Below are 27,943 nucleotides of genomic sequence, written 5' to 3'. Positions count from 1 at the left end.
TGAGCGACCCGCACATTTGTTATGGGCAAGGTGGTATTGTGAAACGTGAAAAATGGTAGTGGGACCAGGCAAGCGCCATCGTGAGAGAAATTTACCGCGCGTAGCAACAGTCGGCCATCTTTCAAATGACTGCAGTCGCTACGCGTGGTGACGTAGAACTCCAACAGCACGAAAAGACGCTGCAAATAAGCTGTCATACACGGAAAGAGAGTCTACAGAAGTTTAATAACTTTCTTAGTGAGAAGGTTTCTTTCAAGAAACGGCGTCGAAAAGGGCACGCGGTGATGGAACGCGAGGATGTTGGCAGTGGAAATCTGACACGTGGCAACTTGGCCGAGGGGTTTAACAATATAACGTCAAGGTCACCCAATAAATTTTGTCCACCGTCCAACGTAGGAGTCTCTGGAAGACGGAAGTGTCAACTGAGTTTTTTGTCAGCTACCCTCCCGATTACACAAAGTGAGAACGACGAGGCTTTAACGAATGCACTTCGAAGCCATGCATGTTGAGGAACCTTCTGGGTTGGGTTGGTCTGCAGCGTGCTCGTGTACTGCTGCGCATTGTTCCCCACTCACGTCCTGAAACTGATAAGTGGTAGAAATGGGAGTGTCTACTCCCCGTTTATCAGTGTGGAGGTTGGCGGTGTCAATTTCATCCTACAGCCCGCAAGCCTGGCACAGAAATCGAATTGCTTGTTTTTTGTGGTCATTTGCCTTTTGGGCCAGCCAGCCACCCGCAAGCCACCTTGGCCCATCTTGTTCCTTGCCTCCCCGCTGCACAGCGTTCCTCTTTATAAGCCGCTGGGCTCATCAAGCCCGTCCCGCACCCGACATAATCAGGAGAAGGTCAGCGTATATTTTATAAAGAATTTTAGTACATGGCATCCCCTCGATTTGCCAGCTACAGAAGCCAAAGCACCTGCCCCTCATTAGCTCGCCTTGCCTTAAGAGATTAAGCTACAATTAGGGGATGTCACTATGACCAAGCCGGATCCGTTCGACAAGCGGAGAGCCATCGTTAAAACTCCTAATTAAAGGGACAGTGAAGCTGCTTGCTAAAGCCAGTTGCAATTCTATTATAGAATAATGCGTATGCCGTGTTATCAGATTTTCTGGCCGAACGATAATAGTGTGTTCGAAAGTGCCCTTTCTCTTGCACTATACTTCACATCAGTTTGCTGACGTCGGGTATGACGCCCCACTAGAAAGTAGGCACAGCTACATTCAGCGGATTACTTTCAGGTAAACTGGCCGCGCTTGTACCTACGGGGACAACCCAGAAATATACAGCAATAAGTAGGCCATTAAATAAAACTTTTGAAGGCCGGTATCTGTGACAATCCCCGTGACATAGTTCCGGTAGTTGGGGCGGCGGCCGCAACCGACGCATTTTTTTCTACCGAATAATACAAATAAACAAAAGTTCTGACTCAATTGTAAAATGATGAACCACTTGGATTAAACCGCGGAATTCAGCCACAAACAAGGCGTGTTCGCTGGTGACCCCGCTGAGCAAATCATGAGGGAAACAGTCAAGTTCCGGGAGGGAGTCTCCGATGACGGCGTCACCGCTTGCAACTCATCACTTAAGTGCTGACGGAACTGACAGAGTCATTGCGGTTCTGCCACTACAGCGCAGTAGTGGGCAATCCCCTAATATCGATACATGCAATATCGGCTTGTGCAGCAGAAGCAGCGGGATGTGGTTGCTCTGGGAGGTAATAGCTTTTGCCCCGGAAGTAGCGTTAGCGTCCAACTATTAATAACCATAATAGCGGCCTAGTCTTGACAGGGCCGATAACCACCTCGGGCGCCCATGCCCACAAACGGCTTTTTAGGTTTGCTCTGCTAATGACTTTCTCTCTCCGTAACGAGCATTTTTCCAGAACAGCAAAGGCAGAAGCCCCAACCCCCCCTCCCCCTTATGTATAAGAAGGCAGAACGAAAGCGACAAAAAAATCTAACGTGCATCTTACTGCTCAACGTGTTAAGGAAGCGTCTTTCGAAATCAGTAGGCAAGTTCCATTCACAGTGTTCTTTGCAGTAGCAGGCATCCCGAACTTTTTACCTTTGTGCGATTGCGTGTTGTAGCGGAAAATTGGAGTTTTCGCCTGCTTGTAAATCGACCCTCGGTAGTGTTTCACCGCACATTTGAGACAGCAAACAAGCCACGGTGTTTCGTTTTTAAAGCGAAGCTTTTTCTGCCTCCCGGTTGGCGACATTACGCGCAGACGCCCTGCACGAAAGGCAACTTTACACATTGGGTGTACACTGATGGGTTCCCGCGAAGACACATCGAGCGGCTTAAAAAATCTTGCTGTGGGCGCCATCCAACCTGGGTCCCCCGCGTTGTGAAGCCGTCGCTTGTCTGGTTGCGCCATTCCGATACGGTCGAAGCAGTTGGTATTTTGGACTCTGACTTTCACTGAGGTTGCAAGGGGGAGAGCTCCGCCTTTTAAGTGTATTTCTCTTAAGGAAAGGGCATTGATATTTGTATCGTGCAGACTACGCATGCGTCACACGTATCCGCTTGGCATGACTGAGTTAAGATTATGGCAACACGTGCCTGTTAATGCCGACGACTATATATACTCTGTGTGTTCCTTGAATAAACGTTCTTTTCGTTCCTGGCTTCTGTCCCAAGGATACAATATTAATTTTGATTCTTTTCATTCTTTCTGGTTATCAAGCGGCCCTAAAATGACTTCAGTGTGGCTTCAAAGTGGCGACCGTATATCGCACAGCCCTTAAAACGGCCTCTATAGGTCCAAAGGTTCCTCTTGCAATGCATTGATCGACACCTTCTATTGGCAGGTAGTTCCACGTCGAAAGCTTTTAATGCCCCATTATACAAAAAACCGCCTGGTAGACCAATTAAAAAGTGGCCACCGCTGTAAATAGTAATTAAAAAGCATGTGCATGCGTTCCAATGGAATTCGAGCCCACTTCTCCACAATCAAGCCATATGCGCTATCACGGCGCGCTGCGAGCGGTGAAACAAAACATTTGGCCGTTGTTGTTCGCTCTTTTCTTCGCACATAGCTACTCGGGGAATTGGCCTGGAACCGATAGCTGTGAAAGGCTCATGCGCCGCTTCACAAAATTCCCAAAACGGCGAATTGGAATCGTAGAAAGGGCAGAATAGTGTGCGCTGCGTGACTCCTGAACGCGACGGCATGTTAGTAGAGCAGGAACACAAGGGCAGCGCACAACCCTGATTGAAGTGAAGCTGGCTATGCTCTGCTTGCTGACGTAATTCGCGCCGTTAGACGAAGAAAGAAAAGCAAAGAAAGAGACGCAAACAGGGTGTCGCATACGAGTAAACGGATGAAGTAATGTCCGCCAAAACACAATGAAATTAAGGCGTACACAGACGCAACTATCAGCTCTGAAGGTAGAAAAGTTGTCAATAAGCATTGCCAGGCTTTCGCCTACAGAGCACGTAAGCAGACTTAAGTCCTTATAGAGATGTTTCCAGCAGTTTCTTGAACATTACATTAGGTTATTGATAACTGCCACCTAACGTGGATTCCAAGCGCTTTTCTACATGATAACAGCTGCCGTGCACCTTTCATTATACACGACAGAGAAATAGCTAAGGGGACGAAAGAATCTAAAATATAGTAGACAAAAACCCGTAAGTGGGCTGCCATGCCGTACGTCCAAGGAGTGGATCACAGGCTCACAAATGTCGGCACAAAAGTAGGCGACCGAATCATGTTGTATGTTACAAAATAGTTTGGGGAGATTCTCCAAAACAATAAACTCCAAAGGATCCCGTCATGCAGCAGGCAACAAGATTGGCGTCACAGAAGTAAGGAAGGAAGGAAGGAAGGAAGGAAGGAAGGAAGGAAGGAAGGAAGGAAGGAAGGAAGGAAGGAAGGAAGGAAGAAACAGTCATGGAAAGGCAGGGAGGTTAACCAGGACACTCTCCGGTTGGCTACCCTACTCAGGGGGGAAGGAATACGGGAAATGAAAGAGAAAGAAAGGACAGCGGTACATATATATAAAGGAGAAAATAGAGGAAGAAAATTCGGAAAAACATAATGCTTGACCATGCAACTACAAGGACAGTACAAAAGACGCACACAAAACCAGAAAATGCATAAAACTAAGGCGGTACTCTGATAAAATTGGCGAACTAAGGGCACTAAGCTTTTGTAGCCTTTTCGGCCTGTGACGGACAACGCGTATGACCGAAAATTGTCGGTGCTGTAAGGGGTTTTCGGCGAGTCGGTGAAGTGTGGCGGAGAGCTGTTGCCTCGCCGTTATGAATCGGTCACAATAGCACAGAAGGTGTGTGAGTGCTGTGTTGCGACAGTGGTGTACGAGATCCGTCTCCTGTGGGGCATTCGCACGTGTGATAAAAAGATCACTACCTAAGCGGTCGTCTGAGAGCATGCGAGGAATCTACGCCTATCCACAGGCAGCAACTCATCCTTGCGCAACCAGTTTTTTATGTGCAGCTTCGTCCTCCACCGGTGCTGGCCGATTTACAGGCCGACGCGGTAAATGTACGAGGCATACGCGATATTGAAAACAGGCGCTCTATTTGTCAACTCACCTTCTGGCGCCCTTCTGAGTGCGAAAGGGGCGTATCTGAACAAAGGGGTCTCGGAGTCAGTGCCTAGACTCGTGTGCCTAAGGAGGGCCCTGGTTGCGATAGTTAGATTGTGCCTTCCACTTTCACTTAGTCTACAGCTCGCCAAGCGATTCGGCATTTGCTTCACAGAAGCACAGTGCCGATTGTCTGCGTGTCTACAAGTCTTCTGCGACGGCGTGCAAAATTCTGCAGAAATACAGAGAATTATCTACTGGTGCGTAGCATTCTTATGCCGCTTCTCTTGAGTGAGATTTTTTTTTCAGCGAAATTTTTGGGTTTTTATAAATCCTGTCCGTCAAATTATCGCCATTGACGCTATTATAACGATTAGAAGTACAACTTTCGTGAAATGTGCTTTATTGTGGAAATGCAAGGCGTTACACCGTTCCCCAGTTTCCGTAATGTTTTTAGATTTTGCCTATTTTTGCAATTTTTCGAAATTTCTCTGGACCAATTATCTCCATTTAAGCTATTATAACGATTGCAGGTGAAACTTTTGCGAAATCTGCACTATTGGGGAAATGCAATGCATTATACGTTTTGCCTTTTTTCTTTTTTATAGTATTTTTCGTATTTTTTTAGTTCTTCAAAATTTCGTTCGAGGAATTATCTCTATTCCCGTTATTATAACAATTCCATTTAGAACTTTGCGAAATCGGCATTGTTGTGGAAATTCAGGGCGTAATGCTGCTCTCGAGTTCCCGCAATTATTTCAATTTTTTATATTTTTGACATCTTCAAAAAGTCGTGCTACCAGTTATCTCCATTTGGCCGTCATAGCGAGTAAAGGTGGAGCTTCCGCGATATCTGCACTTTTGTGGAAATGCCGGGCGTAACACGGTCCTCGCTGTGGCGGTACTCGGCACAGAATGCTACGGTTTAAAAGGCGCAGGAAGGCGCGCCTTCATGCTGAAGTGTTCTGTTTACTCAGCACTAGGCGTATCGAAACCGCTTCTGCGTTCTTTGTTGTCTGGCAGTGTCGTGTGTGCCATGTTTATTTCAGTTTGAGAAGGCTGGCCACCGAGCGGCTGCTTTGCAGCACAGTGGGTGTTGACGTCCTCAGTTCGCACGCTCAGAGGTAGGAAGAATGTGCCGGCCAGACGCAGTGCCTGGCGGATCATTGGTCTATACGACTCTGTCGAAAGAACGCCGTTGCTTTAGGCGCATTAAGCGACGAAGCAATTAAGGGCTGAAAGGGCAGGAATCCTGGTGGTTAAGTTTAAAAACCCTGGGAGTCCCTTTCTTGAAGACGTGCGAGTTTGTGCCGGAACAGAAAAGTACCGCTACGATAATTATATCGCACATCGCACTGTAGCCTGTAGGGACGTCCTCCAATGTCTTATACTTTGAAGTCCACGGAGGACTTCGGCACAATCCCCCGAGATACGACAGATGACGCCGAGTGGGTCGGCCGAAGCTGGCACAGATAACTCTACTGCGAGGCTTACGAGGACTGCATGCAACCTCGCTATTACATGGAGAAACAAATGTGTGCCGCACGCCGTCAGCAGTCGGGGCTGGGAGGAAGCGTGACTTAATGAAGGCCGAGGGAGGCTTAGAGGCAGGCCGCATCGACGATCTGGGACGTTGGATCTCGTGGGTTGGGGAGGGGAGTCTAACGCCGGCGATCTTCGGCGTGAAAATGGTTATCGTGGTAGTGAAAACCAACGCGAGTACTGACACCGCCACGCTATGACGTGCAAGAACAGTTGGTAGGAACGCTCTACTTGTGGCCGCCCAACGACACCAAGGGGCGGCACTTACCTGGAAAGCTCTGAGCTACGAGCTCGTTTGAGATATGCGTCAATTCACTTTCACAACAAAGCTTTACATGTTTGAAACGCCCCATTTTTCTCTGCCATGCGTCCCGAAAAATTATGCCAGCTCGTGTGTGACTTGCCCCGAGCGCTTGGCGATTTTATGCGCCATATTTACAGCTCCAGCCACACGGCGCCACCGTTGACGTCGCCGGCAAGCAGTCATGGTCATTATGCATTCTCTGGCAATATGCATGCAATCAAGATCATGTGTTGCATTTACACGCAAAACTCGCATCAAGTCAGAGGATATCTAACCCCGATGCGGTGCCAGCACGTCAGCTTTGTTTGCATACACACAATATAAAATGTACCGGTGAGCAGAGCGTTCAGTTTGTTTTTGGGGACCAAAAAGAAAATACAGTAATTCTTCGTTATAACGAAACCGCTTTATTCGAAATAGCACTTTTGCGTTATGTCTTGGTCTTGTTCAACAATGTTAACAAGTATGAACACTGACCGCGGACTTAGGCGTTTAGATTTGACGGTTACTGTATAAGACTATTGCACAGAATTCGTTTCACTGTGGCCGGGTGGCTGCTCAATCAAGCCATAGACAGACAGGCAGACAGACAGACATACCAAAATTTCTGCGTTGAAGTAGCCCAAGAAAGACTATCATCTATAAAAGTAAACGAAGCTCACAATAACGCGTAAGAATGTAAGGTAGCGACGCTCTACCCAACCTTCACGACCATCGCGAATATTGGTTGGTTGGTTGGTTGGAGCCAGAACAATAATGTCGCGCACCCACTCTGGGGGATTGGCCAAGCCTTATTGTGGTTTCACTGTTGAAGAAGCTTATGAATTAGTTTCAAACTAAGGAAAAATAGGGTACAGTGATGCTAACAATTTTGGAACCAAAAAAATTCAGTACTACTGTCCCAACAGGTATTTCAATAGACGAATAAAAATTGGCTGACGCGATTGATTAACGAGGCAAGTGACCTGGTTCGGCAATAAAGGAGTGAAGAGCACGACAAACATCCCCGTTGCACCAACCAAACCCGACTGCCCCAAATGACAATAAATTAGGCACCGGCAATGCGAGACCAAGGCGCCGGAGGGGAACCTCTAGGTAACAATTTCGTACGGAGGAGAAACGCCGGTAGGACAACATGAAGGGGTGAATTGCTTCCTCTTATTGACAGAAGCCGCACATAGCCGATGCAGGTATGCGTGCACGGTGTAGATAAAAATTCAAATTAGGTGTTCGGCAGCGAAAGCAAGTCAGTGTGACCTCGCACAATCGAGGCTGCGCAAAGTCACATTTCCAGGAGTACCGGGGATGCTCAATGTCAGGGCAGCCAGCGATACTGTCTGGTTGGAAGCTATCCAGCGAACTGCACCTGCGAAACCTAGTTGCAACAATGCAGGCAATCGGGGGCACAGTATCAACCAAAGGACCAGTTACTGCTACTCCTGCCAGATAATCAGGGCTTTCGTTAAGTTTAACACCTCTGTGCCCTGGCACCCAGACCAGACGAATTTCCCTGAAATGTGCCGGTTTAAGCATAGACAGCGATCGGCGAAGTGGAGTAACGGTTGGTGAAGATAAAGCGGAGCAGACCGAAAAACAATCCACCACAAGCATCACCTGGGAATGCTCTTCGCTGAGCTTTTGAAGAGCGAGCGCGATTCCCGAAAATTCTGCCGAATATATTGACGTGAAATGTGGATGGCGATTGGGAAATGCCCAGTCAAGCGCAGGTTAAAAGATACCTACACCAGTTTTTTTGTCTCGAGCAGAAGCGTCTGTGGCCATAAACACATGTGTCGGGAACTCTTCTAGGTAGTTTGCTAAAAAGCGAGATATCGTTTTCTCCAGCAAGCATTTGGTATTGGAGGGGAAGGTGTTGTCGAAATCGTCCAGGATTGCAGCTGATTTTCTTTTTTTTTCGCTTGCACAACGACCTTTACTCCACCATTGTTGCTGGAAGTGTGAGCTTCTTTTATTTATTTTTTTGAAACTGATAATAAGTGAACATCACGTTGGAGGCGCGTACGCTACGACGCCTCTTTCCCGTTACGAGAAAGTGTTGGCACGATTACGGCGAACGCTGAAGCATTTTTTGCAAATCTTGGCCAATCTCCCTAGTGGGTGTACTTGTCTTCACAAACCTGCCAGGGGACGCTTGGGGGTCTCGCGAGGTACTTACAAACGAGCGCTAGGCACTTTCTTGGTTTTGTTAAGTGCCGGGTGGTTTTGGTAACTCTCGAGCGGCAACACTCACTATCTGGGAGTGTTGCCGCTGCATCCTGGCCAGATATTTGTTCTTGTTCGTGCAGCGGCAACGCTCACAGATAGGCGAAGAAAAATTGCCCGCATTTCCCCGAGGGGAAGAATGTGAAATTGCGAATGCACGAGTTGAATTTGCGCGGTTCGGTAATGTTCGCGAAAGAGAGATCACACACACACACACACAACTACAAAGAAAGAAAGATGCATTTATTCACAGACACCTATTTGTGTTGTCGTTGTACTTGATTGCTAGAGCGGATCTCAGCTTTGAAATTTCGTGTCAGTACTCCTTTAAGCGGGTGCATTAGTCCTTCTCACGCCCGATTCCTGGCCAATCCCCCACGTGGGTATGTGCCATGTCAGCGGCCAGGCAGCGCGCGCCCATCTCCCCCCGTTGCCAAGAAAGACGAGGAGATTCCTGGCCAATCCCCCACGTGGGTATGCTATGCGGACATCGCCAATTGATTGCTAGAGCGGATCTCAGCTTTGAAATTTCGTGTCAGTACTCCTTTAAGCGGGTGCACTAGCCCTTCTCACGCCCGATTCCTGGCCAATCCCCCACGTGGGTATGTGCCATGTCAGCGGCCAGGCAGCGCGCGCCCATCTCCCCCCGTTGCCAAGGAAGACGAGGAGATTCCTGGCCAATCCCCATCTCCCCCCGTTGCCAAGGAAGACGAGGAGATTCCTGGCCAATCCCCCACGTGGGTATGCTATGCGGACATCGCCGGTGGACGCAGGTTCAGGGTCGCTTAAGAAGTGCATCGCACTTAAAAAGAAAATTTCACCATCTCCCCGTAGGGGAACCCTGAGTAGTATGCGAAGCAGGCAAGGGGTCGACTAAAGTCGACTGCGTTTAGGTTGTCCGCAGACATCATGCTCATCTCGTCTATGATCCCGCATTTCACGTTACGGAAGGCCACGCGGAAGGTGTTCAACTCGCTGGTGCTAAGGCCTCCGTCCTTGTTGGGACCGGAGGTCTTCCGAGAGAGCTTGAAAGCCGCGTGCACCGTGGTTCCTCCCACTGCCACAGCCGCAATTCCGGTGCTCGCGCAGGTGACGAACGCGTTGTAGGCGGTATTGTTGCCGGTGTTGTTGTACCCTTTGTATAGGTCTATGACAAACCGGAGGACGAACGTCTTGCCGCAATCGGCCGGTCCGTTGAAGAAGACCCGTAACACAGGTGCTGACGGCGTCGTCTGTCGGTGGATGATCTCGCGCAGTAGCTCATGGTGTTGCGCATTTGTCATCCTCATCAAGTTGTAGTATTCGTCCCGGTCTATGATGTCCTGGCGCTTGCGCACAGCCGCGCACGGACTCGCGTGTTTGATCAGGCGCACCAAGTCTTGCCTCGGGATTAGGTCGGCGTCTTCGTATTCCGGGTGGACGATCACGGCGGGAGGAGCTGTTGATTGCAGCAGGGTTTGTAGTTGGGCAAGTTGGTACATAACTTTAACAAAACAGCGCGAAGCACGGGACAAAGGGAAGATGAAGACAACACAAGCGCTGACTATCAACTGTTTATTTGCAAGCAAAGAACGAAATATATAGGCGAAATGTTATCAAAGAGTAGCCGCGTGCATGATCAGTGAATGAATTAGGCTATTTGCTAACAGAGGGAAAGTCACAATCAATGGAAGACGCTATCTTGACAAGTATGATTTTCTTTTTCCAGGAGAGCTACTGAAGGGGTGCTTACACACGAGGTTCCTCTTTTGTGTATCGCAAACGGTTCACAAATTTCGCGCGTGCGCTGACCCTTGTATCTTGTAAAAAATAGACCCTTGTAAAAAAATAGAACTGTTTATTCTTCTTCTTCTTGTTCTTCTTGTTGTGGCCTCTTCACCGCGGCGCTGTCCGTGGCGCTGACACTGGCGTTGACGCTGGCGTTGCAGGTGGCGTTACCCGCCGAGTTTCCCGTGGCACTCATCGCGGCGTTGCGGGAGGTTAGCCTACAGGAAGATGACGACGGACCCGCCGCGGTGGCTTAGTGGGTAAGGCGTTGCGCTGCTGAGCACGAGGTCGCGGGCTCGATTCCCGGCCGCGGCGGCCGCTTTTCTGATGGAGGCGAAAAGCAAAAGCGCCCGTGTGTGCGAGATTTCGGCGCACGATAAAGATCCCCAGGTGGTCAAAATTAATCCGGAGTCCTCCACTACGGCGCGCCTCATCGCCTGCGTTGCGTCGGCGCGGTAAACCCTACAATCAATCAAATCAATCAAGATGACGACGATGGTTGAACGCAAAGCTATCTCGTGACGGATTGTTTGGTTGGCCAATCGCTAGGGGCATCCTGCCACAATCATCATCAGCGGTACCTGGCCAGGCATGCGCAGTGGGGGTGTGGACGCCGCACAACGGCGCCCACACAACGGCGGAGGGAACAGGCGCGACCATAAGCTGCTTCGCATTTAAAATCGCTGTTATTCCGTATCTGCATTCTGTCTCGCACCGCATGAAAAAGATTGCCAGCCAGTATGACGTCAATGTCATCTTTCGTGCAGGCAAGGAGCTGTCGAGCATATCTGCCAGTATTGATAGAAGTTTGCAGGAAGGAGGAGCGGGTAGTGGCGGTGAAAAGTGCACCGTAAAGCACGAAAAACGTTTCACCAACTGCGTTTATGGAGTCATGTACTCTATCAGCTGCTTCCCTGCGGTGGCAAGTATATCGGCCCCACAGGAGGATGCCGAAACGTCCGCCTAAGAGAACACGCCGCTTCGCTGAAGGGCGTGCCATCCTCGCACTTGTCCCGCCACTGCAAAGAGTGCGGCTGCGCTACGCTGTTTAATCAGACAGTCGTGATGATGAGAAGCAAAAGCCAGCGCACGCGGGAAATAGCCGAAGCGTATAAGATTATAAAGAGTGGAGACACGTTCGTGAGCCATCCGTCATTTTGGCTTGTAGATGATGACGTTGTCTTCATAGACAAGTCGGCTCTTTAAGTGATTGCTTGACAAGTTTCTTTAAGCCATTTGTGGGTTTCAGCTCACTTTGTTGCTTATATAACACGTGTTTTTTCTAAAAACGTTCAGATGCTACATAGCACTTGTGTCGTCCTTACTCTTTTTGTCCGGTTTTTGTCTGGGCTAACCATTACGAACGCTCTCCAACTCGCCCAATTCGCTACCTTATGACGTCGGATTACTTCACGCCGAAGACAAGAGGATTAAAGATGGGACAATTGTATTCTAGTCGAACGGGGAACCCATGGCAGAAGTGGGCTGCATAATGCACTTTCAGATTTCTTAATATAGCACAGAGAGTAAAGAGGTGAATGTAGTAATCAGTCCTGGAATACTTGTCAACGCGTAAATGTGGGCTAGTTGGTTCGAAGTGTGAAACATAGTTACGTACCGCGGTAAAGACGGGACAAAAGTAGAGACCACACAGGGCTGGCGCTAGATATCAACAGAATTTTTTTCCTACGCACATCAAAAGGTATACAGGAACGGCGCATGCGTGAACATGTAAAGCACAAATTAAAAATTATGACAAGGTCAAGTGGTGAATTTTGTTATGCACGTGGCAAGTTCGCATTGAAATAATCTATTTCTATTAGTTTGTCAAAAATAAATACATTATCTGATTGCGAACTTGCCGCGTGCATAACAAAGTGCCCCACATGACTTTGTCATAATTTTTACTTTGTGCTTTGAGCATGTTCACGCGTGCGCCGTTCGTGTATGTCTTTTGAGGTGTGTTGTAAAAAATTCAGTTGATGTCTGGCGCTAGTCCTCTGTGGTTTCTACTTTTGTCCCGTCTTTATCGCGCTACTTAACCATGTTTCACAGTCCTGGAAATTCGTGTTGCCACCTACCTCAATTTTGCGCGTGGAATTATTAATGACTAACACTTTCAGGAGCACGTTCTGACAAATGTAAGTGAGCACATGGGGTGGTGGTGGTGAAACTTTATTTCCTAAAAGGGTCCTGAAAGACACCTCACAGGTGTCAAGGTGTAGAGGGCGTCTCCCACGTCGGGACGAGGAGCCCCAGACTCTCCGCCGCTACGCGGGCATTCGGACAGCCCAGAGTTGATCTTGAAGTACGCCGCACCTGAGAGAACTGTCCCACTTGACCTCTTCCTCCAAAGGCTTGCGTAGCGCAACAACAGAGCATGTGACTCAAGTTCACACGCCCATCACACTTTGAAGATGTAGCAGTTCCGTTGTAGTCCGAGTCGATGTGGCTCATCCTCCAAGGATTGGCGTATCAATCAATTTGTAGCACGCGGAGAGTGACTGACTGCGCCCTGTTGAGTAATTTGTTTGGTAGCGCAAATTCACTTCGATTCAAGTAGAAGTGCTTGGTGATCTCGCTGTAGGTCTGAAGTTGATCCTTAAAAGCCGTGTGTTGGGACGGGAGTGGTTGGGAGGGGGCGCGGCTGATGAGTCCTCGCGCCGCCTCGTGTGCGGTTTCATTGAAGTTCCGCTGTCCTGCCCCAAAGTCGCCCATGTGGGCTGGAAACCAGACAATGGAATGAGTGGTAATGTATCTATCTTCAAATAACTTGCAGAACTTGGCATCAACCACTCCCCTGGCCAAGGCTCGACTGGCAGCCCTAGAGTCGCTATAAATTACCTTAGGTTGAGGATCAAGCAGAGCAAGTGCAATGGCCATTTGCTCAGCAAGCTCTGGATTCTTGGTAAGCATGGAAAATGTGTTCCACATGCGTTCTTGAGCATCAATGACAGCTATCGAAAACGCATGTCTTAGCAGCATATACAAAAGCCGACTCCGTAGGGCCCTCTGGAGCCCCAGCTAGAAGTGTCTTGGCTCGAGACAGTCTCCTCCCGTGATTAGAGGCAGGGTGTACCTTTCTGGAGAAAGGACGGACCACGATCGAGTCTGTGATTTATCTGCTAAGGTTCCTGACCCTCCTTATTCTGTTCGGTGAAGATGCCCAGACTGACCAGAATTCCTCTGGCTGCTCCAGTGACTGACAGTTGAACTACCTGCACAGCGTGCTGGGCTTCTGCGATTTCTGAAAACTTATTGCGAACCGCTAGTTTCATTAGGAGATATGTGGACGCATTGATAGGAAGCAGGAAAGCTACCTTAAAAACCCGACGAAGCCTATCTAGCGAGTCGTTTCTCTTCGGTTTTCTTCCAATTAACCATAGTCACGGTGTTAGAAATGTGGCATAGGACGAAGGCATGTATAAGCCTTATGGTACACTCCTCGCTTATTTTTTTCATTTATTGATTCAGAATACCTCTAAGGGCCCTCTCACAGGAAGGTATGTAATACCGTCTTGTGCGAGGGCATGTAATACCTCTATTCCTGTTGGGAATACGTCGAGACATTCGTACCCTTATGAAAATTTCTATGTCCAGTCAAAAGACAGTCTGCGTCCCGAAGGAAACAGACTGCGTGCGTCCTGTGTGTTTCCTCTGTGTTGGGATTTCGCCACCGACTTTCTGCGTACTCCAAGTGTCCCGTGTGTTTCCGTCCTCCGTGCGTCCAGTCTATCTCCCAAAGGCAACACAGACACCATACGGCCTTTGTGTGTCCCCTATATGTCTTGAAGGCAACAGACCGCATTCGTCCCTTGTGTGTCCCCTGTATTGAAATTTCGCCACCGACTTTCTGCGTCCTCCAAGAATCCTTTATGTTTCCGTCCTCTACGTATCCCACAAGCTTCCACCTTTTGAGTGCCCTTTGCATGCTGTCAAATAACAGCGCCCAACAGCCAGCTGCATGTAGAAAATGTCAGCCAGCTCCACAGTCACTGTTTCATGGTGCAGCTGTTTCTGTAAGAGCAAGCTGACGAAAATCACATGAATCACACGACTCTTGCAAACCTGACTATTTTATTCAGGTTGGATCCATACGTGCTGCTGCCGCCTGCCACACCAGGTGTCGCCTCATCTTTACCCCTCACAGGACGGGATAGCCACTGCCACGCTTGAACCTGAAATGACAAACGCATTGATCGCATATGAAGGGCTTTAAACAAACACGTCTCAAACATTTGCTGGTTATGCTTATAAATATAAAGGAGTGTTCCCATACAAAACTGAACCAAGTATCCTGAAAGAGAAGGTACAACTTCTAGGTTGCAAAATTAGCCACAAAATTTAGACCACATAAATTAACTAATGAGCTTACGAACATCAAATATGACATACTGTTACATAGGCAACACAACCCAGAACTAAGTACTGTTTAGATTCATGGCCTCCTCATGACGGGCATTTATACAGCCTCGCAAGAACATTTGAGATGAGATTATTGCAGCAGCACTGTGGGAACAAAGCAATATGGGGGGGGGGCAGGGAAGGCAACATGAAATTGCATGAACATGCTAAGACAGGCATTGATCAGTCGTCATCATGAGTAGTTGCTTGTGTCTACGCGTTCTTTGGAACCTATAAAGGCAGCAGTTTTATTGTGCATTTCGTTTACGAGACAGCACTTGCATTGTCTAGTTTGTTTGTCTGTGCTTGTTTACAAAAAGCAAAAGGTACATCACCATGAACTGACCAACCTCTAGGTTGGCTCCTCACTTTTTATATTTCCTTGTGTCGATGGGTAGCAGACACAGGAACAGAAATAAAAAAACAACCCTAGAAAAACGTGGTGGATAGCACACTTGCACCCATCATTGCATGCGTGCCACGTGGTCACTCATCCCAACAGATGTACAGTGCACGGAGTGACCCCCAAGCAGCGAAAGCTGGGCGTGGTCGCTCTGTACTTTGTGAAAATACAAGCTACTAGAAAGATTTGACAGATAGCACAAACAGTGCAGGTGCGCCAACTTTGCACCATGGCACGAATTTTTCAACGCACAACAGAAAACGCACCGGTATGTCAGTGACACCGTGGAGGAGAAATTCGAAGACAAACCAGGACATCAGTGACAGTGAAAGGGTTAAAGCGGTCGAATACAGCAAATTTAATTTCAGGGTTTATGCTTACCAGCAATGAGGAAAGCTACCGCAGTAACTTGAGCTGACTACTCTGTAACATGCACTCAAATGCTAAAAACACACAAGCATTTTTGCATATGTTTGCACACAGAGCATTCATACTGTTCGGAAATAATGCAGGTTTTTCCTACTATAAACATCATAATATTGCCCCCAACCACGCGATTTGATTTGTTTACAAAATGTTTGGTCACAAGCACCTGGCCACACCCTGCAATCTTATCCTTTTTTAAGGGAACCGTCTTTTTCCCCTTTTTCCTTTGTATGCTGCACCAGCAGTCCTGTTTGATATGGAAAGGGTGTTGCTTTGCGATCCCTATCCTAGCTTTTCCTGTTTTTTATTGAAAATGTTCTCGATCTAAATGAATGAGTGCAAAAGAAACCCTGCAGCATTCAATTCGCCAACGCTCATCCATGCACGTGCCTTTGCTGACTTCTTCGAGGTTTGTGTTTTTTTATGTTTACTGCGGAGCACAAGTTTGCTCCGATAATCTATATTTTTACAAAAACCCTGCATTATCCGTGGCTACATAACAATATTCCAAACAAAGTCTGATACACAAACCAGAACCCCCCACAGCTCTTTCTTCAATTGCTGAGTACCCTTCTACAATTGATTGATTGTAGGGTTTAACGCGCCGACGCAACGCAGGCGATGAGGTGCGCCGTAGTGGAGGGCTCCGGATTAATTTTGACCACCTGGGGATCTTTATCGTGCGCCGAAATCTCGTACACACGGGCGTTTTTGCTTTTCACCTCCATCAGAAAAGCAGCCGCCGCGGCCGGGAATCGAACCCGCGACCTCGTGCTCAGCAGCGCAACGCCTTAGCCACTGAGCCACCGCGGCGGGAACCTTCTACAATTACGACCATCATTTTATTTGATAAATAGTTGTTCGGGGGGGGGGGGGGGCTACGATGGCCAGTGAGACTCATTACACTACATGAAACACAGTGGCAAAAAGGCACGCAATACACCCTTTTCACTGCTAGGCACAAGTTGCATCTAGGGCATTGAAGTGAATTCACCTAAATTCTATTTCTGGGTGCATGGAATTGTTTCACTCATGTAATGTAATCCATAATATGACTTTTGAGTAGAAGTCTAAAGATCTAGTTCATCTGTAATAGGCGGTAGAAGAAAAATCCCCACACACTGTCTGTGGGCACCACGCAACTACCACAGTGAACAAGGGTGACAAAGTCGTTATTAATTAATTCATGGAGCAAGGACGCAGCCCTGATGCGACAAAAAAAATAAGAAAGGTACCAGGAAGTTTCTCACCCTCATCGGTTCCTTATTTTTTGCCCCATCTCTGCAATGTTCTTATGTCTTAATATCACTAAGGTACCATAAGAATGCCACAATGGTTTTCTATGTTTTCATGTTCTCTCAGCCTACAAAATCGAGATTTTCATGCATTTCACAGCCGTAATGAACTCCACTTACAGGTCGTGCAGGATAGATAGAAACAGTTGGCAGCCAATTCTTCTGGTAGCTCACAACGTACATCCTCCATGTCAAACACCTGGCCCTGTAAAAACTGGAAGTTCAAGTAGTAAACAAGCCGTAAATATGCGGTATAATGCCGTGAAATACTCGCTCTGACAGGACATGACAGAATTTCTTTTTTGTAGGTGCAAAAAAGGCACCTTCAGTTCTTTCAAGCTAAAAAATAAGTACAGTGCTCACTGATTGAAACGCAACACTGCGAGCGCGTGGCCGCCAATACATGCAGCGCCGTCCATGGACGCCGCTGTCGCTGACAGCGTACCGCTGTCGCTGCGGGGAACCACTGCCCCGCTTATTGGCAACCGGAAGCAGCAAGCTTATGGTCAAAACACTCTCATCCTCGTGGTATACCACAATGCAACACCTAGCTTCCACGGGCGTCCACTGGCGGCGCTGCATGTAGCGCAGGCCACGCGCTTGCAGTGTCGCGTTTCAATCCGTGAGCACTGTACATACATGACAATCCTTACAAGGCTTTCAGCCATACTTTAAAGGAACAGAAGCATCCTTACACTGAATTAATGTTAAACTAAGCCTATTAAATATCCCTAGGTGGTAGAAATCTGTGGCCCCATATTTCCACTGTACAAGCATATTCTCTGGTCCAGAGGGTGCGAAACGTGGTTACGGCTTTTAAAGGAGCCATGAAGAAAAAACACAAGTTTGGTTTATTCAAAGGATTCCGTTGCTAGAATCATGCTGACACCATTTTTAACATAAACTCCACTCAAATAAGCTACAAATTAGGAACAAAGGAAATGGCCATGCGACCCACTAGCTCATTTCCCGCAACAGAACCTATGTCATACCAGCCAGCTCTGCAGTTAGCGGAGGGCGGCAACAGCAAACGCGAATTAGGCAGAGGCTATAAGCTTGCCGAACGAACTATTTGCGCTTAAATTTAGGGCACATTCTTTTTACAGTAGTAAGAATGGTGGGACCAACAGTAAAGGTTAGGAAAGCACACGTAAGCATAGAAGTACCGATGCGTACTGCTGTTGGTACTACGCGCACTATGCTTGGTTTAGCTGCACAGGACTGCGGGGCTTCGGGGTTGTCTCGGACAACAATGGTCAATTGACACAAGCAACGGTGTCTTACGTGACCATATTTGTGGAGCGAGCACTATGTTTCACGAAACGATTATTTTCTCGCTGAACAAAAACAAGCCACGTTTAAATACGGTAAAAACAAAACAAAAGCAGAAAGCGGCTTGCCACGGTATGGTGGCACCATCTAGGTTAACTAACAGTAAAGAAGGTTTCCCAATCGGCTGCAGAGCGGTCGGTTCCTGTGATGTCATTGCAGACCCTGAAAATGCACGATTTAGCGGGAAAACCAAAATTTTAGCTTCAATTAATGAATTTCTCAGTGAATAAAGCATCGTTTGCATTTGGACAAGTGCTGGGGGCACCATACCACACGAAATCTTTCGAATAACACAAACTTGTACTTTGTCTTCATGGCGACATTAAAATTCTCTCTGAGGCACATGGTGAACGTCTCAGCGTGCCAATACCTCCAAGGGGTAGGCGAGTTGAGATGCTGACGAAACGAAAAAACACGATGGCGAAGGAGCACGGTGGCAAGCCCACGCCCTGTTTAATCTTTTTCGCACCATGATTGTATCCCCATCACATGCATATTTGTAAGAATCAACACGTTTAACCCATTGATGATTGATTGATTGTGGGGTATAACGCGCCGACGCAACGCAGGCGATGAGGCGCGCCGTAGTGGAGGGCTCCGGATTAATTTTGACCACCTGGGGATCTTTATCGTGCGCCGAAATCTCGTACACACGGGCATTTTTGCTTTTCGCCTCCATCCGAAAAGCAGCCGCCGCGGCCGGGAATCGAACCCGCGACCTCGTGCTCAGCAGCGCAACGCCTTAGCCACACGTTTAACCCATGCTCAACATGTTACAGTCAACACAATTTATGCAAGCCAGCTACAAATAATGTCACACCACACAAGAATTTCTGTCTGATCATGACGATGCTGGATGAGTTTAGGAAGGTGGAAAAATTTCTTGCATTAAAACAGTGAAAGCTGCCCTGTGACTGCACCAGCAATGCAGGCTGGAACAGCATGTTTTCAAGCTGCGACGTCTAAACAATTATCTGGTCAGATGTTCACTGCCTAAAGACCTTGTGCATGTGGTACTACTTATAAAGTTGCTAGCAATGCTTAAATGTTGCAAATTCAACGTATATGCAACTCTTGCGTATTATAACTACAAATGTAATGCAGCCTCCTTGCATTTCTTTACCCGTAAACGAAAACTACCCGTTACAACAATGCTAAGCTGCCTACGTCCTGTAAAAAAATATACTGTGGGTCAACTGCCTCCTAAAAAAAAAATCGGGGAGTGGGCGTTTTGTTTTACAACCATTAACGCAGTTTTCTTTCTTTCTTTTTTTTTTTTTCATGCAACAAGCTTTAGCGTCGAATCCACCCAAGCCAAGCGGCGGCCGCTGGACCGTCAGCATAATATTTTCGTTGCCGACAATGGCAAGGGGGTCGATCACTCACACAGCATACTGGCCGCCGCTCCTGGAAGCTCATTATGACCGCGCCGACGCAGCCAGTAATTTACAATAAAAGAAGCGCGGCGAGCCGAACACCAAGGAATATACTCAACACGTTTAACAAAACAGCACTGCGGTAACGCGTAATAAAATTTTAACATGCACCACGATAAACAATCACTTACGGCAGAACACGCAGCATTTTTCACACGTCGCGTCGACAGACTGGAACTTGCAGTAGAGACTCTTGATTCACGTAGGCACGCACAACTTGTCAGGTATTTTGTCAAATGGCGACCTCGATGTGCGTTTGCTACAGCAGCGCAGTACGGCGACGACACAGACGCTTTGCCAGCACTCACGATGTTTCAGGTGGCACAAGAGCACTAACACGTAATATTACGGCAGGAGGAGCACGTAGTAATTCACGTAACACCAGCACATCGAAAACAAACCACCAAAACCACGCACAACGAACCAACCTCGCCTTTACTTGCGCACCTATAACAATGACTGCCTATATGCTAGCCTAGACTAGACTTATTACTACAGTTGGCTATCTAGCAGTCATAGAGTTTTAGCAGTTACTTTCTTCCTTCATCATCACCCCTGAAGCAAACTAGGCAGACGCCATTATAGTATTTTGTTAAAGTTGATAATAGCAAACATATATATAATGGCAGTATATTTTCTTGATGCGAGCAACGTCTTTTGTTGTCGTAAGTTGTTGCTACTCAAAAGCGAATAAAAATGGATTAACAAACGAAGTTATTATCATCGTCATCTACATCTAGATTGACTGTTTTGTGTTTTGTTCAGCGTCCAAGCATTCACCATTCACTGTTTGTGGGCGTTTCACAAACAGAACGGCCGGATAAAAAAATTATTCCCCGCAGACATACGCAAACACACGCGCACACGCATACGCACACACACACGCACACACACACACACACTCACGCGAGCGAGCGCGCACGCACACACACACACACACACACACACACACACACACACACACACGCGCGCGCGCGCGCGCGCGCACGCACACGCACGTACGCACGCACGCACGCACACAAAAGCACCGTGCGTCAAATCCATGCAGGCAAACAATTCACTGAAATGCAGGCTTAGCAAGACTATCTGAGCTCAAGTATTTAGACCTAAGTTTACGCTCTGATCCTGTACTGGTTTGGTGGCTTGGAGGTTAAGTACTCGCCTACAGATTCAAAGGGCGGGGGTTCGAAACCCCCGCTCAGTGACATTTCTTTTTTTTTTAACCGTGTTTCAATTGAAGTTTTTCTGCCTTAGGTTATATTTTGACATTGTTGTTGCTCTTGTTGCTCTCGTCTGGCTGTGTCCCTTTTTTTCTGTCGCAATATATTTCTACCGCAAGCTCTGCCCCAAAAAACAGTACACCGCTTCAGCATTTAGTTGCAAGGATAAGCCATTTTACAACGACCCTGAAGGAAAACACAGACTAGGACAATCGGAAGCCACTTTTTAGGTTGTTTTTGTTTTCATTGCTTCGTTTTCTATTCGGCTTTTTGTGTTCTTTTTACTTTTTCTGGTCTGTATATTCTTCTCCCTCCCACTTTTTTTTCGTAATGGGAGGGACGAGGCACTTCGAACGGCCTCGTTCAATATGTATCCTTCTTACGCCACTGTTTCATACAAACGTACCAGTTGGTAATATTAATTCTGCGAATTTATCAGACCTCACTAGCACGAAATAACGTATACAGTGCTGCAGAATTTCCACAAACCATCGGCATTGTTTCTTACCATCTCTAGCCAAGCCAAAAAACTTAACCTTTCGAGTATAATTAAGGCTTACATGCTCGACTTTATGTTTACTTGAGGAAGCACAATCTTCAGAAAAAGAATGTAAGGCAACAAATAGTTATCCTTCCTCCCAGTGTCCTAGAGGCAACACAAAAGACATAAGTCAGTCTTTTGACTTCATTTTGCCTTCAGTACATACATAAGCAACACAATTACGGCACACAGAAGAATGAAGATAGCAAATTCAAGTTCTATCTTACAGCCTTTGTCCTAGAGGCAACACAGGGGAAGCAGGCCATAGTCTTTTGACTTCATTTTGCCTTGAGTACACACATGGGCAATAGCATTGCGGAACTCAGAAAGAGAAGAAAGCAAGTCATTTTTAAAGTTTTATACCTCTCATCCGAAATAAAATCTTCGTATAGAAATTTAAACTTTGTCTTTACCATAGTACATATAAAGGTAAAACATCATGGCTGTTTATCCGGCAGTCTATAAAAAGTACACAGCCTGCTTATGTCCTAGAGGTAACACAAAGGAAAAGTCAAAAGAAAGGCCACACAGTCAACATGCAGGAGACACAAAGTAAACAGAAAGGAAAAGTTCATTTTCATAAGGGATAACGCGTTTTCCACTTCCCGGTAATCTCCTGTAGGTTTAGGTTATTGGATCTGTTTCCTTCGAGTTAGGTTTATATTTTGCATTTTCGAGGACGCTCTCTTCCTGCCTCACCTCCTCCCCCCCCCCCCCCCCCCCAGCAACAGTGGTGAGTGCGACTTCAATCCTCGGCGCATGCGAAGTGATTGCAAAACACGGGTCTCCCTAAGGGAGCATTATTTTCTTTTTGCCCAACAAGCGATGAACAAATCTCCTTGCAGAGGTTTGCATACGAAAAACAAGGAGGGCTATAGCGTTCTTACGACAGCAGTCGAAAGCCGTCTTGAGCTAGTTTGGTTTCCAAACAACGTTTAGACTGAATTATTATTGTGTGAGCGCCAGAGGTTTGGTTTTATAATAAGGCATCGATCTAAGTCAATATACGAAGGTTAAAGGGACCCTGCAACACTCTTTGAGCAGTGCAAGTAAACCTGCGCGACGTTTAGATTACACTGCCAGGAATACCTGAGCCAAATATTACACGTGCACTTGAAGCGGTGAGCGCGCAAATCGATGTGAAAGACGCGGAAAAACAAACCGCTCTCTCTTCAGTTGTCCTCATTATGCATGGCCTAAGGGACGTCACATAGGCCATGGCTGCCCGATCGGCTGTCACTGGTCAACTTCGCGGCTAGATTCTCCCATTTCCGTCGTCGTCATCGCTGTGTACGAACCTCTTCTATGCCTGAACCTGTAGGCACAGTTTTGCCGTTTCTGTTGTGTTTTGAGTGCGCGCGGAGTTTGAGTGATGAGCTCAATACTTCCCTTTCAACGGGACCACTCCACTACAAACGTTTATTGCTTCAAAAACACCCTACCAGCCCGAGCGCGCACTTGCGAGCAGGCACCCATGCCTGCTATTTTGTGGCACCAGACCGGAAATAGGCCCCTCCGCGTTGCGGAGAAAAGGAGAAAACTACCCGGCATGTGATGTATCGAAGGCCGCCGAAGAGAACGCCGCGAGCCGCCCCCCTCTCCGGGAGAGAGCGCGCAGCTTTCGTCGCCTTGTCCGCGTTCGAGTTGAGAGGGAACGATTATGCGCGATTTCTCATCGCGCGTAGTTTCGTTAATTGTGAACGGATTTTCATAATTCTTGCGGGAGGAGATTTCTGGGACAATAGACTTTATCCCAAAATACAGTACTAGTAGTCGATGGCAAGTGTTGCAGGGTCCCTTTAAACAAATAGGTGAAAAAACGGAAGTTCTGTACCTGCGTGAAACACGACAGCAAGCGTACATTTTCAGAAGGGGCCGCAGGAAAGTCAGTCCTTCCCGAGACATCTTCCTACCGGGTCCTCCTTTTATAGGCAACTTTATAGGTTACGGGAAGCGGATTTTCGTTTCTTGTATCTTTTCAAAAAGTGGCGAGGGCTCCTCCTTTCCTTATGGCATTATGACGTTCCCCTTCGAATGCGAGTATGTCCGTATTTTTCAACATTCCAACTTGCCCCACCAGTAGAATTGTGCGGGTGCAATTGACGGCAGGGCGACTCTGAAGACGATATTCGACACCACGCTCTCTGTTGGTCTAATGTTAGCGGCAGTCGATGATGCCGTTTGTGCACGGCTCGCCTCCCGCAGCGCGCTTTATTTTGCTCTTTCAAGAGTGAATGTGCGGTTTAGCGAAGGCGCTAGCGGATGCCGAAATGACACCCTTGGGGGGCCGGAGCAGTCACGCGAGACGCCAGACTTGTGGGGGACGGATGCGCCCTTCGTTGTTATGCACACGGAAGGGCGCGGGGTATTGTCTCATGCCGGGACGCCCCTTCAATGTCGTCATTTCGCTCCTGAAACGTCCGTCGTGGGCGAGTGCTCTCGGAATATGTAATATCCTGAATTACACGCCGGAGAAACACCCTTCCTAACAGTATTGGGAACGTGGCGGAAAGCAAGTGCTTGCCGTGTGTGATCGCGCGTAACTTTCATGGAGTAATAAAGGTGTTTTTGAGTTGGTAAATCCTTCAACTTGATTTTGCTTCTAGGGACAAGGCAGACAGCCAATAAAGGCAATGAAAGACATAGCTTTTGCTTTTATTGTGTCATTTGATGGGCGAGGATAAGGTTATAGCATTCGGTTTCAATGTGTTACAAAACTATGCAAATTGCCATTGCTTATAAGAGGGAAGATAATTTTTTAAGTGATTGAAGCCTGCTTTCTCTTGGAGTGCACTTATTTATTTTTGTTTTTTCATGGGATGTGCTTGAAACAAAGGAGCTGCACGTAAGAAATTCATGAAGAACTCGAAAAGACGTGATCCTCGGATTGTTATTTCATTTTGATAAGGGTTTTAACACGGGCTGAAAGCTTTCCAGGTCAACAGATTGAAAAAATAGGATTGCAGGAGATTATAATTAAGAGGCATAATTAGTGCGGCAGCAAGCCTAATTTGAAATGTTTGCGTTGTTACGCAGTTCAAAATTGACCTATTATGTTGCGTTGAAAGTCAGTGCATTACACTCGACATCAGCTCAACACTACGTTATAATTCCCAGTACTGGCACGGGCTTCCGAAAACGCACTAAAATTGCTTTTGGATAGACCTATCTTGCGCGTGCTGGCTAATTGACTTCTTGATTATACAAGTGAGTTATTGATTGAACTCGTTTGTTGATTCGGCTACCACTTGTATAAAGCGTTGCCCAATATACCTCTGCTGGTGCTTGGAACTTTGTGCGTGCGCAACACGCGGCAGAGCTTGAGATTACCCGTACAGGATTTGAGGTGCGCAAGAGATTTACAAAGGTGTACCCACCTATGGTTTGCCTGCTAAAAAAATACGTGTCATGTGGCAAGCCAGCAAAGCAAAAAGAAAAACTCTGCTAGTTTGAGTACATTGGCGGCCTCTACCGGACAAAAACTTTATTCAAAGCTACAAGGGTATTCTGATTTCAAAACACGTAGGTTTCAAGTCGGTAGCATTCACTAGAGTTTGAATAAAACGTGAACAGGCGCTAAAACGATAGCAAGGCGTAGAGGGAAGAACGCAAGCGCTTATACCAAACCAGGGGTTTATCGTTGAAACAAGGAACATATGTGACCGTAACGCTTGGTTGCGGTGTAGTGTGTTGAACATGGTTTGTTGTATTGCGCTGGTACGTCACAAGACGGGCTAAAAGGGGGTATATACACTTGACGTAAACACTGCTTCATAGCGAGTCTTTATGTCAAGCGTATGTGTCCTTTTTGAGTCCGTCTTGTGTTATAACCAGCGCAATCCAACAAAATATGCGACTGCAAGAACAAATAAATTCCTTCACACACAGGCTCATGTTCCTGCAAACCTGCGCACTTGCACGCATGCACAGAACATGGCTGTTATTTTATCACGCCTTTATCGGTCCCTCCTTAAACACGTGTCTAAACAATTTCAAACAGGGAATTGCATGTCTTCAGTTTCCCTGCCTTCGCATTTGTTCTCTGCACCTCTGATATCTCAAAGAAGAAAAAACAACGTATTAGCAAGCTCCGAAAAACGAGAGGGCGTACTTTTCTTTAGGGGATTAAGTCGACAAACGCCATCTGCACGAAGTGCACCGCTACATTACGGGGCACGTGCATAAGCGCTGATTGCGGAGCCGGCACACTTCACGCCTAAAGATTATTACCGCGGAACAGCGCCAACAGGGGGACAGAGAATATAAGCGATGTGCAGCCTCGTCTGTCTATGTCAAAAAGTTTTTTTTTCTGTGCCGTTTGTATCGCTGTTCCCTTCTGCAAAGCACTTAGTCACCCGTACACATACCTTCTTCTGTCAGGAGCAAGCCATCCAAGAGCTTTTTCAAACTCCTTGCGGATGGGTAATGCCTCTGGAGTGTGAAGAAAGCTGACCAGAACATCAGCGACCAGGGTCTATTATACGCCGTTTCAACAAAAAGTTTATGGAATTTCTGGTTTATTCATCATTAGGGCTGGTAAGGTGTTTAGGGCTGGGCGATGCCCCAGGCAGTGCAGTGAATATATCGTGAAAAAGTTTCTCTTTGTTCACTTCGTTATCATACAATCACGTATGTGAGCATTTACAGGGGATTCATACAAAAGTGGGAATAGCGTTGATTTAATGACGCCTGGAAGGGGCCCTGCAACACTTTTTCAACTCAATTTTGAACTTTTAAATTCTTGCACAATGTAGTCACCCAACACACCCAATGCTTAGTTTAGCGGGTCGCAAAGTACCTTAGCCAAAAATTACTGCTCTGTGCTCATCAGGACTTGGGAATTCGCGCAAAAGATTTTTCTTTGTTTCCCGGTCTTGACTTTCTTTGACGGCCCGAATTACGTCCCTGGGGCCATGTAGCCGCTGTTGGCCAGTTTTCCTTCAGTTGCAGCAGTGAACGCTTTTCCACAGCAACATTAAAAATAAAGCCACGGAAACAAATCAGAAACGGAAGGCGTATCTGGTGCGGCGAGAAAATCACGCAGTGCCGCTCCGTGCTGGCAATAAGTGTAGCTTTCGCAGTGCTTCCAGACGCGAAGGAAAGAGAGAATGCGCTTATCGAAAGTGTTGCAGTGTCCCTTTAAACGACCGGACACAGCCCTACACAGAGGTGTTTTGTCTGTACGTTATAAATAGCAGTGATTTAAATCAGTGATTTTTATATACGTTTGTATTTTTGATATGTTGATATACTTATTATACGCAGTGAGTTTTTATATATGTTAGGAAGCTACGTGTCAAACACGAGCGTACGTTCATAGCCTCGCAGGTGGATTCGCACGTATTTTTAACAAGAAAAGTGTCCTCGGAAGTGGCGTTCTCTGCGCACCATCTTCACCGACGATTGCCTGCCGATGGGTGTGACAACGCATTCGGAGACCAGCTGGGTTGCATGAAGTAGACTATAAGCCTTTTTAAACTGTAGAATGTCAGCGTGAACAACAAAACGCCCATATCAACGATGCAATTGGTGAGAGAGAGAGAGAGAGAGAGAGAGAGAGAGAGAGAGAGAGAGAGAGAGAGAGAGAGAGAGAGAGAGAGAGAGAGAGAGAGAGAGAGAGAGAGAGAGAGAGAGAGAGAGACGGAAAGTTATTCGAAAGGACGGAAAGGACGGAAAGTGCGGCCACACTGGAAGCATGGTCAGTACGTTTACCTTATGCTACTGGTCATCTTCAAAAGAGGTTCTGTAAGCGTTTAGTGATGGCAAGCTTGTTCCAGCCATATTGTGTGCACACACATCAACCCCAATATGAAAAAAGAGCTCTATGGTATAACGGGTAACGTTTTTGATCTGTGTCGGTTCGGAAACGGGCGTAGGCTGGAGATTTTGCACCATTTTGACGTTGCCGCTCGTAAAACTTTTTCCGTAATGCGTTGCCTGGCCGATAAGCAAACATGCTGCTTTTAGCAGACATTCCAGCTGCGGGTGCCGAAACTTGTTCCCTTTTGGCGAAAATCAAATTTGGTTCTCTTCGAGTGCACTATTTACAAATGCTGTGATTGTCAATTATTCTCTTTCAGACAGCAGCTCCAAAATTAAAAGACTAAATATAAAATATATGATGCAAACTGCTGCGAACAGTACTCTTGTTTCGCATCTGCGCTAGAAGTATTTCAACTATGCAAGCAATTGTTTTCTTTAATTGACGTCGTTATTTGTTTGATCGTGATTTAACTTCTACACTGAAAAGTAGAGGGTGCTTCTCCTATATCAGAAATTATTAATTGTATCCTATCATATAATTCGGTCATTAAGAGCAAAAACGTTTTGACGCTGCTAATGCAAGTAAAAATTTCACTTGCAAACAGCCATTCAGATTGTGCTTGACGGATTTGTGCCACCTAAAGTGACAGCATATCATGCAATACATCCAGTAGAGCAACCTCATAAATTCTTCCGAAGTTACAAAATCTAAATTCATAATATTGTCACGT

The 27,943-nt window shown here is 46.9% G+C and overlaps 1 long non-coding RNA gene across 1 annotated transcript; it reads right to left on the bottom strand.

Moving 5' to 3' along the window:
- Nucleotides 1-14,450: 14,450 nt before the first annotated feature.
- Nucleotides 14,451-20,090, bottom strand: LOC144157599 (uncharacterized). The gene is made up of 3 exons (XR_013319796.1): nt 19,820-20,090; nt 17,041-17,125; nt 14,451-14,570 (listed from the first exon to the last, which is right to left on the bottom strand). It is a non-coding gene; the product is annotated as an uncharacterized LOC144157599 (long non-coding RNA).
- Between the last annotated feature and the right edge of the window lie 7,853 nt (nt 20,091-27,943).

This window comes from Haemaphysalis longicornis, unplaced genomic scaffold (genome assembly GCF_048455015.1).
Source record: "Haemaphysalis longicornis isolate Haplotype H1 unplaced genomic scaffold, Haemaphysalis longicornis Haplotype H1 scaffold_10, whole genome shotgun sequence".
NCBI lineage: Eukaryota > Metazoa > Arthropoda > Arachnida > Ixodida > Ixodidae > Haemaphysalis > Haemaphysalis longicornis.
Note: the sequence above shows the minus strand (reverse complement) of the source record. Positions and strands in the feature narration are given on the sequence as shown.